General features: G+C 38.4%; 1 long non-coding RNA gene across 3 annotated transcripts; it reads left to right on the top strand.

Annotated features, from left to right (window-relative positions):
- The first annotated feature begins 556 nt into the window (after positions 1 to 556).
- Positions 557 to 4,749, top strand: LOC106015107 (uncharacterized). 3 transcript variants are annotated; one of them, XR_001186892.5, is made up of 3 exons: positions 557 to 692; positions 806 to 865; positions 2,637 to 3,586. It is a non-coding gene; the product is annotated as an uncharacterized lncRNA (long non-coding RNA). The 3 variants fall into 3 exon arrangements; XR_011806706.1 differs by lacking the exon at positions 557 to 692 and adding an exon at positions 3,896 to 4,749 and having other exon boundaries at positions 700 to 865; positions 2,637 to 2,922; XR_005262910.2 differs by lacking the exon at positions 557 to 692 and having other exon boundaries at positions 700 to 865.
- The last annotated feature ends 6,968 nt before the right edge of the window (positions 4,750 to 11,717 follow it).

Genomic DNA, 11,717 nt, shown 5'->3' with positions numbered 1-11,717 from the left:
GTCTTGCAAAGGCCCTAGTCTTTTACCTTGTACTAACCCAAAGGTTAGTATATAAAAAATCTCAGACTTCAATATCCCAAGGTCACGTTACTTGTCACTGTAAATTTTACTTACCTTAGGCAAAACAGTGATGTAGATCTTTATTTGAACGTACAAATTAATTCACAAAATGTTTAAAAGATACCAAGCCCATCCATATATCATTGTTTTTCAGTGAGGTTTTCTATAATTACATCTGTTAACAAATGTAGCAAATTCAATTAAAATTTAACTGGCAGTGCATGGAAGCAAAGCAGGTTCACTTTTATTATGTCAAACACCTTATTTTATGCCATGCATGTTAAAGTTTACCACTCCTTAAGGCTTGCAACTGCAACATTTTAACTGATATCTGGAGGCTTGTAATTGTGTGTGTGCACATCAATTATGGATTGGATTCAGCATTTTCAGATAACTTCGCCAATCACAAAGAGAGCCCAGTGGTCTCCTGGCATTTTTGGAGCAGTTTGATTACAGGTGTAATACATACAGCCTTGTTAGCTCTCAGTGATGAGGGATTCCCTTCCCTGCTGGGTTCTAGCTGAGGCACTGACCATTGCTTTTCACTAACAATTTCTGTCTACTCCCAAGAGATGTTTTAATGAGCCCCTCCGACATGGCCAAAGGCAAGAAATGTTCTCTGGGCCAGTGAGGTGAAGAGCCAAAGCTTAGCCTACTAGGCAAGCAATAATTAATAAGGCATTTTTGATTCATCTCAATTCATTAACAAAGTTACTTTTTTTTTTCTTTTTTTAATACTGCTAAGCAACACAACGTTAAGTCTGTCACATTACTCACAAGTATTGAATGAAAAACTCGTGCCAAGGTACGTAAAAAAAAATTAATTTATGACAAAAATAAATGAATTTAGAATACTAATTGGGAGAAAGCAACTGACAGATACAGTGAAAGATTGATTTTAGGGGAAATGGAGAAATCTGTTTTCTGTTTATTTTAAGGACAGGGAACGAATACTGATTAGAAATATATAGCCAGTTAGGTTAATGCAGCATGTGGTTAGGTTGGTACAGGATGCTAGATTTGTCTAAAATTTTCCCCAGATTAGTGGCTCTCTGCTATGCAAGCAGAGCTGTAGTGGGGCTGCGGTCTGTTGGGGTTAATCGCAAGGGTTCCTTCAGACTTTTAAACTGCATAGCCCTAATGCAAGCAGTCTGTCAGATCCCATTCAGTGGTTCTTTTCCATAGGAAGCAATGTTGCCTATTATTAGCAATAACTGCTTTACAGCGGGACAAACTTCTGCTGGAATATTCTAAATAAACTACCAGGAGATGGTTAAGAAGTCCTCCCAAATTTTGTATTCATCAAATGAGGATCTTGAGGGAGACAACTGGCTTTGATAAGTTGTTTGGTATTTTGTTCCCTGCCTCCTTTCTCCAAGGTGAGGATGAAGAGAAAGACATTGCCGGGAAGAGAAGTAGAAAGAAATATTAGTTAAAAAAAGAGTGCATCAAAACGGCAGCTCTTTAGAGATATGGAAGGGGCATCAATCACTTCTGCGGGCACATTAAGCTGTTACATATTATAGCCATCTCGGTTTAAGTGGTGTAAGGCTCATCTCATTTGCATTTGTTGTGTTACAATCTTGCTTCAGGCCTGTCTCCCCAGTGAATAAGGTGGCTGTGCAAGGCAGCTTGTGGCTGGCATAAAGGATATGTCAGAGTCAAGCTGCTTCACTAATCAGCTTTGCTGGGGCAGATACATGATAGTCTATGTGAAGAAATTTAGATAATAGTATACAGCATCCACTGGAACTGTATATAGTGTATATAGGGCTTTAGACTAACTTCTAATCCTTCATGGAAAATTTGTAAATACTGCAGCGATGTTCTAGTGACCTCTAAAGGCAGCCGGTTTGAGCCGTGTAGCACTTTTTGTTAAACCCCACGCTTTGTAAGACACATAATGCTTATGTCCTCAAAGGCTCGACGCGGGGAATTTTCCCCCAAACACGATTTATTTGCGTTCACCCCCCCCCCCCCCCCCCCAACAACTCCCCGTCAAACCTCTCACGTCCCCTTTCCTCTCTCCCTCCTCCTCCTTCTCCTCCTTCCTCCTCCTCTTCTCTCCCCTCATCCTCCCCGCCCCGGGCCGGCCTCAGGTGAGCCCGGGCACCCCCCTGCGCCCCCTCCTCCTCCCCGAGCCCCTCTGGGCCAGCAGCAGCCGGCGGCCGCCCCCTTCCCCCGGGGCTCTCCGGCGGGCCCCGCTCCGCTCCTCCCGCTCCTGCACCCAGCGACCTGCCGCTGCCGTCGGCTCCCCCTTGGCCGGCAGGCCAGGCCGGCGGGGCGGGGGGGGGGGTGGGTTATTAACCTAGAGTAGCAGTACCTCGCTACAGGCCAGCCAGCACGGGTGCTGCTCCGAGTCGGATGTGGCTGCAGTGTTAAGCTGGCTAAAAAATGTAAGTTTTTATAGGCGTTGCTCTTTCGGTTTCACGTTTTGCTTTTTTTTTTTTTTTTTTTTTTCCTTCTTCTTTCCCCTTTCTTTCTCTCTCCGGTGATTTTAAACCGACGTTTAAAAAAATGAAAAGAGAAAAAGAAAAAGATGGCTTAAAACCCTCCCTCAACTCTCTCTGGCACAGCATTTTCAACTGTCTGAAGCGCTGCGGCTTTCCCAGTCGAGCCTTCCCCTTCAAGCTCAGCCAGCAGGACTAGCATGTCGTTTTCTCGAGTGCCAGTCTGTGAAGATGGCCAGATCGGAGCCGGACACCTTCCCCTCCTGAGGCAGGTCACTCCTGTCATGCACATTTGCGGTGTGTTCATCTCCTGCGCTCAGCAGTTCGGGGAGCAAGCATGGGGCTCCGCGCTTTGTTTGCTTTAGCCACGATGAAACAGTTAAGCTGGACATTTTGGGCCAGTTGGACAACGGTGCGTGCACACACACACAGAAATTAAACATCTGACAGTAGCTAAAAGCTATAGAATATTTTGCATGCAGGTGAATTATGCCAAATAATGGCTCGGGAATGGCTTTTCTTATTTCCCTATTGAAGATAAGGGGAGCGTTTTTTAAAAAAACCTCCTCCTCCCCACCATCCCCACCAAAAAAAAAAAAAACACCCTCACATGATGAAAGACCTATAAAGTTGAATAGTTGGGAGATAATAACTCTTAACGGTAAAGGTCCCAGCATACGTATACCACACTGCCTCTGGCAGTAATCCTGGCTTTGGGGATCTGAAATTTCCTAAAGATGTATTAGTGTCTTATACACATGTGCTCTTGTGCACTCATAATCCTTTTCACTAGCTTCTTAGCTGCATGCTTTGTATTTAAATTTTCCTTCTGACCAAGTAAATCCCTTTGGATGAAGTGACAGGAGCTTTTCAGCACCCATAGCTGGGTGACAGCTGGTGTAGAGGCTCTGAAAGACTGCAAAGTGTTCCTTACTAGCTTTCTTCAGGACCAGTGTCAGCCACCAGCTGAGCGATTTGTTAGCTCCCCTTTGGGCATCAGTCAGCTGAAGAGGCTCACATTAAAGGCTAAAGTAATACAATGGATATTAATAAATAAAATAAAATTAAAAAAAAAAATATCTCTGCTCCTGGTTTTACTGTGCTTTTAATTAGGTGCTTATTCATTATATGTGAACACGGTACATTTTCATTAATTTGGGAAACCCTTTATTTATACTGTATGAAGTATATATGCCAGCCTCAGAATCACACTGTTAAAACTTTGGCTTGAAAGAAGTAATTGTCAGAAGCCTTTCTAGGAGCAGCACAGCGCGTAAAGTAGTTTATTTACAGATCACAGAACAAGATGTTTGTATTTATTTTCCCTCAAGTAAAGTTTCCCTGTAAATGTCCAATGTGTAATATATTCTGTTATTTAATTCCAGATTTGAAGGTTTGCTTCTCAGGGGTTCTGGCAAGTTTTTGCTATTGGAATTAGTAATGAGGAGCACTGGAACTGTGGAAGTAAATCGTGCAATGTAATCAGGTTGTTAAAGGAAAAGCAATTCAAAAATGGGACTGTTTTAGAACCAAGTAAAGGCAGTGGATCTAACATCAAAGATGCTTTCTGCACAGTTTTGTTTTATGTTTGTTTGTTTGTTTGTTTTGTTTTGAGGGGGTGCATGCACAAATGCAGGGGAGAAATTCTTCACTCTGTCTTCAATAAGTAGAGCAAAGATTAATTTAAAAGAAGTCATTTTTAAAACACGGTAGCTTCTATGATAAATTTTTTAATTATTTATTGATCTCTAAGGAGATTAAAGTACTGAGCTAGGTAAAACTCCCAAAGCAGTCTAGGTGTTTTGCTTGAGTAAGGACTATTGGCTTAGACCAAAGACTTATGAGAATTAGTTTATAGAAATAGTAGTTAATATTCAATACTTTGTTGGTGCACCACCCACGTATTTCAGTGAAAGCATCTCAGCTTTTAAATAATAATTCAGACCTGTAATAAGCACATGTGTAAGGTGTCTTAATTGTATTCTTTCATCTCAGATGTGTTGTCACAATAAAATTCTTGTTTAGAAATTGGGTTAAATGGAGACATGAAATTTCCTTCTTTAGGTTATTATGTTTTAATAAAATAAGGATAATAGAGTGCTTTTTTGTTTGCTTGTTTGTTTGTTTTCTTACTTTTCCTTGTTCTGAAAAAGTGAAATGGGGGATTATAAAGGAATAAAACAAAATTCTCTCAAAGCTTTGAAGCATTTTTATTCCCAAAAACAAATAGCTGAAGTAAAACTACAGATAGGTGAGGCAGTTCCTGTCTCAAATTTTGCTCCAGATGACTAAAATCAAACCAAGTTTGGGCCTTTGATTCATGTTCAGTAAAAAACTTTGAAAGTAATTTCTGTATGAATGTTCATTTTCAAAGAAATATAATAGCTTTCAATATGCATTTCACTCAACATTTCTTTCCATTTTAATCAGAGCTGGAGGTTTATTGTCTGTTGGTTTTTTTTTCACTGACAGTTGCTAATTGAATAAGATATATTTTGTAGAAATAATAAAATTTGCAAGGTGCTTCTTATCTGTGAGTGATAGATCACAGAAATGAGGAAGATTATTCAAATGAATTAAAATAAAACATGTTTTTCTGGTTCTTTCTTTTACATTGGAAACTTAACCAAACTAATTTGCAAAGAAAAAGTGAGATCTTTTTATTTTATAATCTTTGTCAAATTTCTACAGAGACAGTTGCATAAAAAACAGGAAAAAGTACAATACAATTCCAGTAAAGAGATAGAAATATCTTTCACAAACCAAATCAGACATGTATTTACAGTTCTCACTACTCCTGCACCCTTTGAACATATTCTTTCTATTCCTTCTTACATCTGGATTTTGACCCTCCTTTTGCATACATTTTTCCCGCCTCTGAAATATGCTGCTGTTGAGCCAGAAAATAAACACTCACTAAAATCTCAAATTAAGCTTTCCCCGAATGAATTACAGAAGGACCTGATCCTGCACTCAACCAAGTCTGTAGAAGTTTTAATCACAGATCACACAAGCAAATGAGACAAGAGGCCTTATATTCATAATACCTGGGCAACCTCCAGAGCTGCAAAGCTGAAACCTTTCTTTAAGTGTTGTAATTCTAGAAATCTGCTAATAATAAAAATGGAATTTGGGAGATTTTTAGTTTGAACTCAGGCATTTCACTTAGGTCATGATCCCAAGCACTTCTTCAGCATGTTTTCCCCTTATGAATTATTAATATAGGGCCCGTAATGGGCTCACAAGTGACTCTGGAGTCCTTATTAGTAAATCATAGTAACCATATCAAACTGAAAAATTCACAGGGTGTATAGTAAAAATAATATTTAAGATCTACAGAATGTGTGTGAGAGAAAATATATAATAGCAAAACTAAGGGAGTCTCTATTCCCTCTAAATATTAATTTATATTTTACTAATTTGCATATACCAAAGTTCCTGAATATTACATTTTTTTCTTGCAGTCTTCGTTATTAAAAACTTTTTTTTTTTTTCTGATTATTTTCTAACATATTTTATTACAGTTCACTTATTCATTCTCCATATAAAACAACATTGGTGCTTCTTTATTATTATTTTTAAATATACAGCATCTTAAAAAAAAAAAAATATAGGGCATACCTGTATGTTTGGTGTCTGTTTACATTTTCTGTAATGTAGTCATTAAGCACACAACGTAGACTTAAAGGATGTCAAAACTGACAACCACACTATGATTGATGATGCTGTGCTAGACTAATTCTTACCAGGTGTGGTGTGATGTGAATTCAAATGTAGCTCAGGGTTCTTATTTGTATTAGCAAACTTGTGCTTTGTCAAAGTTCTGTGACTTCTTAACCCACTAAATCCATCTTCTAATCCAAGTTTTTCTTCGCCTTATTGGTGTATACAATATTTTTCTTCCCCTCTCTCAATAAAGCAATCCTTACGTCTTCGTCTCTAGTCAGGGTTTCTTAAGAGTTCCAGTTCGTGTAAATTCCAGAAAATACCAAGTCTGATGAGGTTATGTTAATTAAGTGTAAAATCTACATAAAGGCTTCCTAAGTGACTTGAGCTAGGGTAGGCAAAATTATGTAGGGTGAAATTCACTCCATCAGCATAAAGCATAAACAGGAGAGCTTTATGTGGATAAGGAGTAAAATCCATGATCTTCTACTAGAAAAGGGGCTATAGCACAGACTTCTTTGGTCCCTACACACATTGTCTTCACTGTCACCTCTTGTCACATGCTTTGAGGGGGGGGTACAGAGGGGAGAGTAAAATCAAGATTTTACCTCATGTTAAGGATCATTGGAAAATAATGGGTACTTTCACTTTGAACATTGAACAAGTCTTTACGTGCTAGCTTGGAGGGCGGGGGGGGGGGGGGGGGGGAGAGGGAGGCGGTGGGGAGGGCGGGAGATGGTGACCTAAACTTTTAGGCTTGTTTATTTTATTATTTTTTTTTCTCTCTTCTCTCTCTCACTTTCACACCCTTCCCATCCCATCATTCCCACCCCCCTCCCCCGCCCTTCCTTTTGACTTTGTCCTCACTGAGTACAGTGTCATCAGCTGGATTTTTGGCAAACCATATGTCCATTATGTTTGACAGCCACAAACAGTATTGGCCTGGGGGTGGGGCAAAGGCGTTGCATTTATTTGTTTCCTGGCTGAATAATCTATCATGCTTAATTTTATTTACATTATTTTTATTTATATTTTATTAACAAAAACAATCTACTTTCAAACAGAGCCTTAAGATGCTAGAAAACATGCATAGTAACATTTAGAAGAGTTCTATCTACTTGAACAATCAGACCCAACACTCGAACAATCTAAAACCCTAAGCAACATGTTTGATACATAACAGCTAACCACAACAAATGTTGCACTATTAATTTATGAAAGTAACTATTATCCCCAACCTCTACTTCCTCCTTTCCCCCACCAAACCATTTTTCACTCAGGTCTAATTTTAAGTGAGTGCTTTCTCATGCAAATATCCATTGATTTGAACAAGATTTTGTAAGGGTAAAGATTGAGCAAAGACTTTGGGAAGTGATCTTAGAGGAAAACCCAGCCCCGTCTTTTAATGATGCAGAGTCACTGTACAGGAATGTTATTGTACTACTACTGCACAAAAGTGGTGGAAGAAGGGCCAGCATACAGGACAGTGACCTGTGGTGTATTGGTCTGCCAGGGCCTGACAGGCACTGTTAGCAGAAAAGCCAGAGTGGTAGGGAAGCAGTGTTTTTGGGCATCATCTAGATTATTCAGTTTATCTTCTCCATGATCACCCTGAAATAGTCTCCAAGACCTCTCAGTTGAAAACTGCAGTCAGAGTAGAGCAAGGGAATAGCAATGAATATTAGTTCTTCTGGCAAGTCATGTAGTTGCCTTATTTCCAAAAACATCACAGAAAATCATGGTTTCAAAGTCCTACAAACAAGCATCGAAGCTGGGAGAATAATTTCATCAAAACAAACAAACAAACAAACAAACAAACAAACAAACAAAAGTTTCTTAAATTTAGATAATTTTAAATCTTGACTATGTAGAACTCAAAAATAGTTGAGGCCAGAAGATGTCATAGTGACCCCTGCAGGCAATATAGTAACCTGCAGAAATAACTTGGGAAATTAACATTTTAACAAATTAAATTATAATTTAATATTATACATCTCTCTCTCTCTCTCTCTCTCTCTCTCTCTCTCTCTCTCTTTTTGGCAACTTGCAGTTGAACTTTGGTGAGTTGGTATAGAAATTTTGATGGAAGAAGAACAGGGAAACAGGGACTGAAACTCATCAGATTAGTTTAGCATCTTTATTATTAGCTTGGCATCTTTATTTGCTGATACAGTCTGTGCTCTCAAAACATATTCCAGGTTTTGTAGTAGTGCAATAGATGCAAGGAGTGATCCCTAAAATTTGTATTTTGGAAAACAGATCTTGCCTACAAACAAGAGATGTCTTACTTTTCTGAACACTTCTTTTAAAGTAAATGCAGGTCTTTCTGAATCATTATAATTATGAACTACAATTTGAACTTCATGTCCAGTTTGAAAACTGGGTCCAAAACAACAGAAAGATTGAAGTGTTATCCACTCTATATCAAACATATCAAAGTACACTGACTGCATAGGCTACTTATTTGATATTTCCAGTTAGTTGATTTGACACATTTAAAGTATTCTTGTATAAAAACAGTTGACCAAAGAACTGCTAATGTTACTATTTTCAACTATTTGAGATGAGCTGGCATCCAGTGCTAGATTGCATGTGGGCTAGATTACCTGGCACAGGACTGAATGGGGAAAAGTTTATTCTTTATCATGAGCAACCTCACAACTGGGTGGAGCTCAGCCAATTATTTTTACTACTTTTCACAGATCACTAAGTGCCTTTTTCTTAGTTCCACTCACTCTTCACCTGCTTGTTCACTGGTTTCTTCCCACTGGAGTCCTCATTTTGCATTGTTTTTGGCTTGTTCACTCTGGGCTGCAAAATTTTCTCCACACTATGAGCTGGTGTTAGTGGTGGAAATCTACTTTAAGCAGATTTTCTAGGAGGCTTGGTTAGGTAGGATTATGTAGTAATATTGATAATTATTTGTTGCATCTGTATTTCAGCCTTAAATTCATATTAAGTGCTGATCTGCTTTATGGCCATTGTTTTGGCAGCTGTAGAGCGCATGTCCTGATAGATTTGTGAAGGGATGAACTACTTAGTTATTGCTTCCCCTAGTTCTGTTGTTACAGCTAATAAAAATGCAGCCTTTGCTTTAACAGACCATCTATCTTGCTTACTGCTTTCTTTCTGAACCAGTAGGATGTCTCACTGATCAGAAATTGACTTAGCAAAACAGAAATTAAGGCAGAAGAAAGAAATCTGGAAGGTGTGCTCTAGTGTGTTCTTACTTTCAAGTCATACAAGGTGTTTGCAGCAGCTTTAGTCATACTGTCCATATCTGTATGTCATGTTACCCAGATGTGTTTCAGACTCATGGTCAAGTTACTGTTTTTTTAACCAGCTACCAGCTGAACCATGATAACATCATCCTTGAAACATAAGAAGAATGTGAAGTAAAGAAACTTAAAGTAACCCTGCGTTACTTTGTGATCCTCTAAGACAAGACACATTTTCTCTCCTTTGTTGAAGAAAGCTCACAAAATTACCAGGTTTAAGGTAACACACAGTAGCTATTTTTGCCATGTAGTAGCTTTATTAAACGTCTGATGCTTAATTGTATTTTACAGCATACATTTCTATTGAATTTATATTATGATTTGATCTTTCTCTGTAAATAAATATGGCACATTTTTGTTTATCTCCATTTCCACAGTAAGAAAAAAGGAAGAGTCAGGAAGTCTTAGAACTTCTCTTACCCACAATAATGACAGAGGTGGAAGAAAGTTTGAATGCAGCAGAAAGGACAAAAATGGATTTCAGCTGAGAGCACTGACAAGGAATTACCTCTGAACGTAATACGTTGCTGGCCAACAAAGAACAACCTATAGCTGTGAAAGCCATTGTGGACCTAAAATGCTAGCAGTGGTCAAAGCAAATTAAGACTTATTAAGAGACCCTTATGTATCGTTTTACCACAGCAGAATTACACTGCCAGCTCTGCAAAGGAAGATTTAGTCGGGTAATTCTCATTAAGGGGCAAACCTCTCTGACTTGTCCTGGTGCTTTGCCTGATTAAGTAATGGAGAGCTAGGTCCTAAGGTTGGCCCAGCTGAGTTCTAACCTTTCTGCCTTTATACAAGCAAAAGCTTCATATATCAACTCCAGCTCATGCAGAGGAGTCTTACCAGGCACTGTAATCCTAAGCAGAAAAATTTCATTGCAATGCACAGCAATTTGCATTCTTCCTCCAAATTCTGCTACTCCATTATCCATTTTTCTCTTGATCAAAAGAGATCAGGAAGTGCACACTCACATATTACACACACAGGCTTTCCATACAGGAGTTCTGGAATCCACATTCAAATTCAAACTGGAGGAGATCTGGCAACTTCCAGCTTTTGATGGATTTATGCTGTTCTAATAATAGCCACAATTTATTGATAATTATCAAGGAGGGATGTTACAGTGTTGGGGTTTTGTTGTTATTGTTGTTGGGTTTCTAAGACATTCAAGTGCTTTCAGAAGTATCCAATGTCAAAAAGTTCTTAAATGTTGTAAACCCTCTGTACTTGTGCAAATCCTTTTAATTTTACCCACTGCAGGTCAACCTATGGCACTAGTTACTTCCAGGAGCAGATGGAACTGGAGCCACACTAATATAAGGGAAAATTCAGAAAGTAGACATGAATTTATCCAAATGTTTTGAGGTTTAGGCCATTAGACTATGGTTTGGATTATATGGTCTGTCCCAACACCTTCCCTCCAGGAATGTTTTGGGAAAATAACATTTTCCCAAATGTAATTACAAAAGATATTTTTATGACCTATGTAACAGTGTGAACAACCTTTGGGTCCCCCCCGCCCCAACAATAAGAACTAAGAAGGTCATAGCACATGTAAGGAGTCAATCCCGGCCCCACCACTGACCTTTTTCATGAATTTGGATTTGACTGTACCTCAATGTCCCACAAATAAAATGTGGATAATGGCATTTCTTTACCTAAAAGGAAAGAGGTGGTTCTGTGGAGTAATGGAGTAAAGGTGGTTCTATAGACCCATAAGACCAATTTGTAGTCAAATACTGCATCAAGGGGATTAGGAAAGGTTGATTGTGCAGCATAAAACTGTTCTAAATATTCAAAATAAAAAATATTTTTATTTAAGAAGCTGAATGTCTCAACTTTTAAGGTAAACAAACAACCTGGTGTTCCAAACTTTGGCTGTTTCATAGATTAGTTGTCTATAAAGATTTTATTTTGGCTAAAAGTTGTCTTCTTCCTCAGCAATAAGTTTGTCTTCCTCTCCAAACATTAACATACCCATTTTGGCCTGCGGGACTTTGAATTGAAACTTCTATACAAACACACACATTTGGGAAAAAAAAAAAACAAACATATATATCTTAAATTAATTTGACATCTTTTGTTGTCCTGTTCTTTTCAAGCAATGAAGAGAAAAAAAAAAAAAAAAAAGAAAAGTTTTGAAATACTCTAATGAGGTAGACAAGTCAATGATACCCATCGAGCCAAGGATAATATATGATTTTTTCTGGTGAGATTCGAATTTCACACCTGTTAGTCTGACCTGTTCAGATGGCCT

This window comes from Anas platyrhynchos, chromosome 1, assembly GCF_047663525.1.
Source record: "Anas platyrhynchos isolate ZD024472 breed Pekin duck chromosome 1, IASCAAS_PekinDuck_T2T, whole genome shotgun sequence".
NCBI lineage: Eukaryota > Metazoa > Chordata > Aves > Anseriformes > Anatidae > Anas > Anas platyrhynchos.
This window is presented reverse-complemented; position numbering and strand designations above follow the sequence as displayed.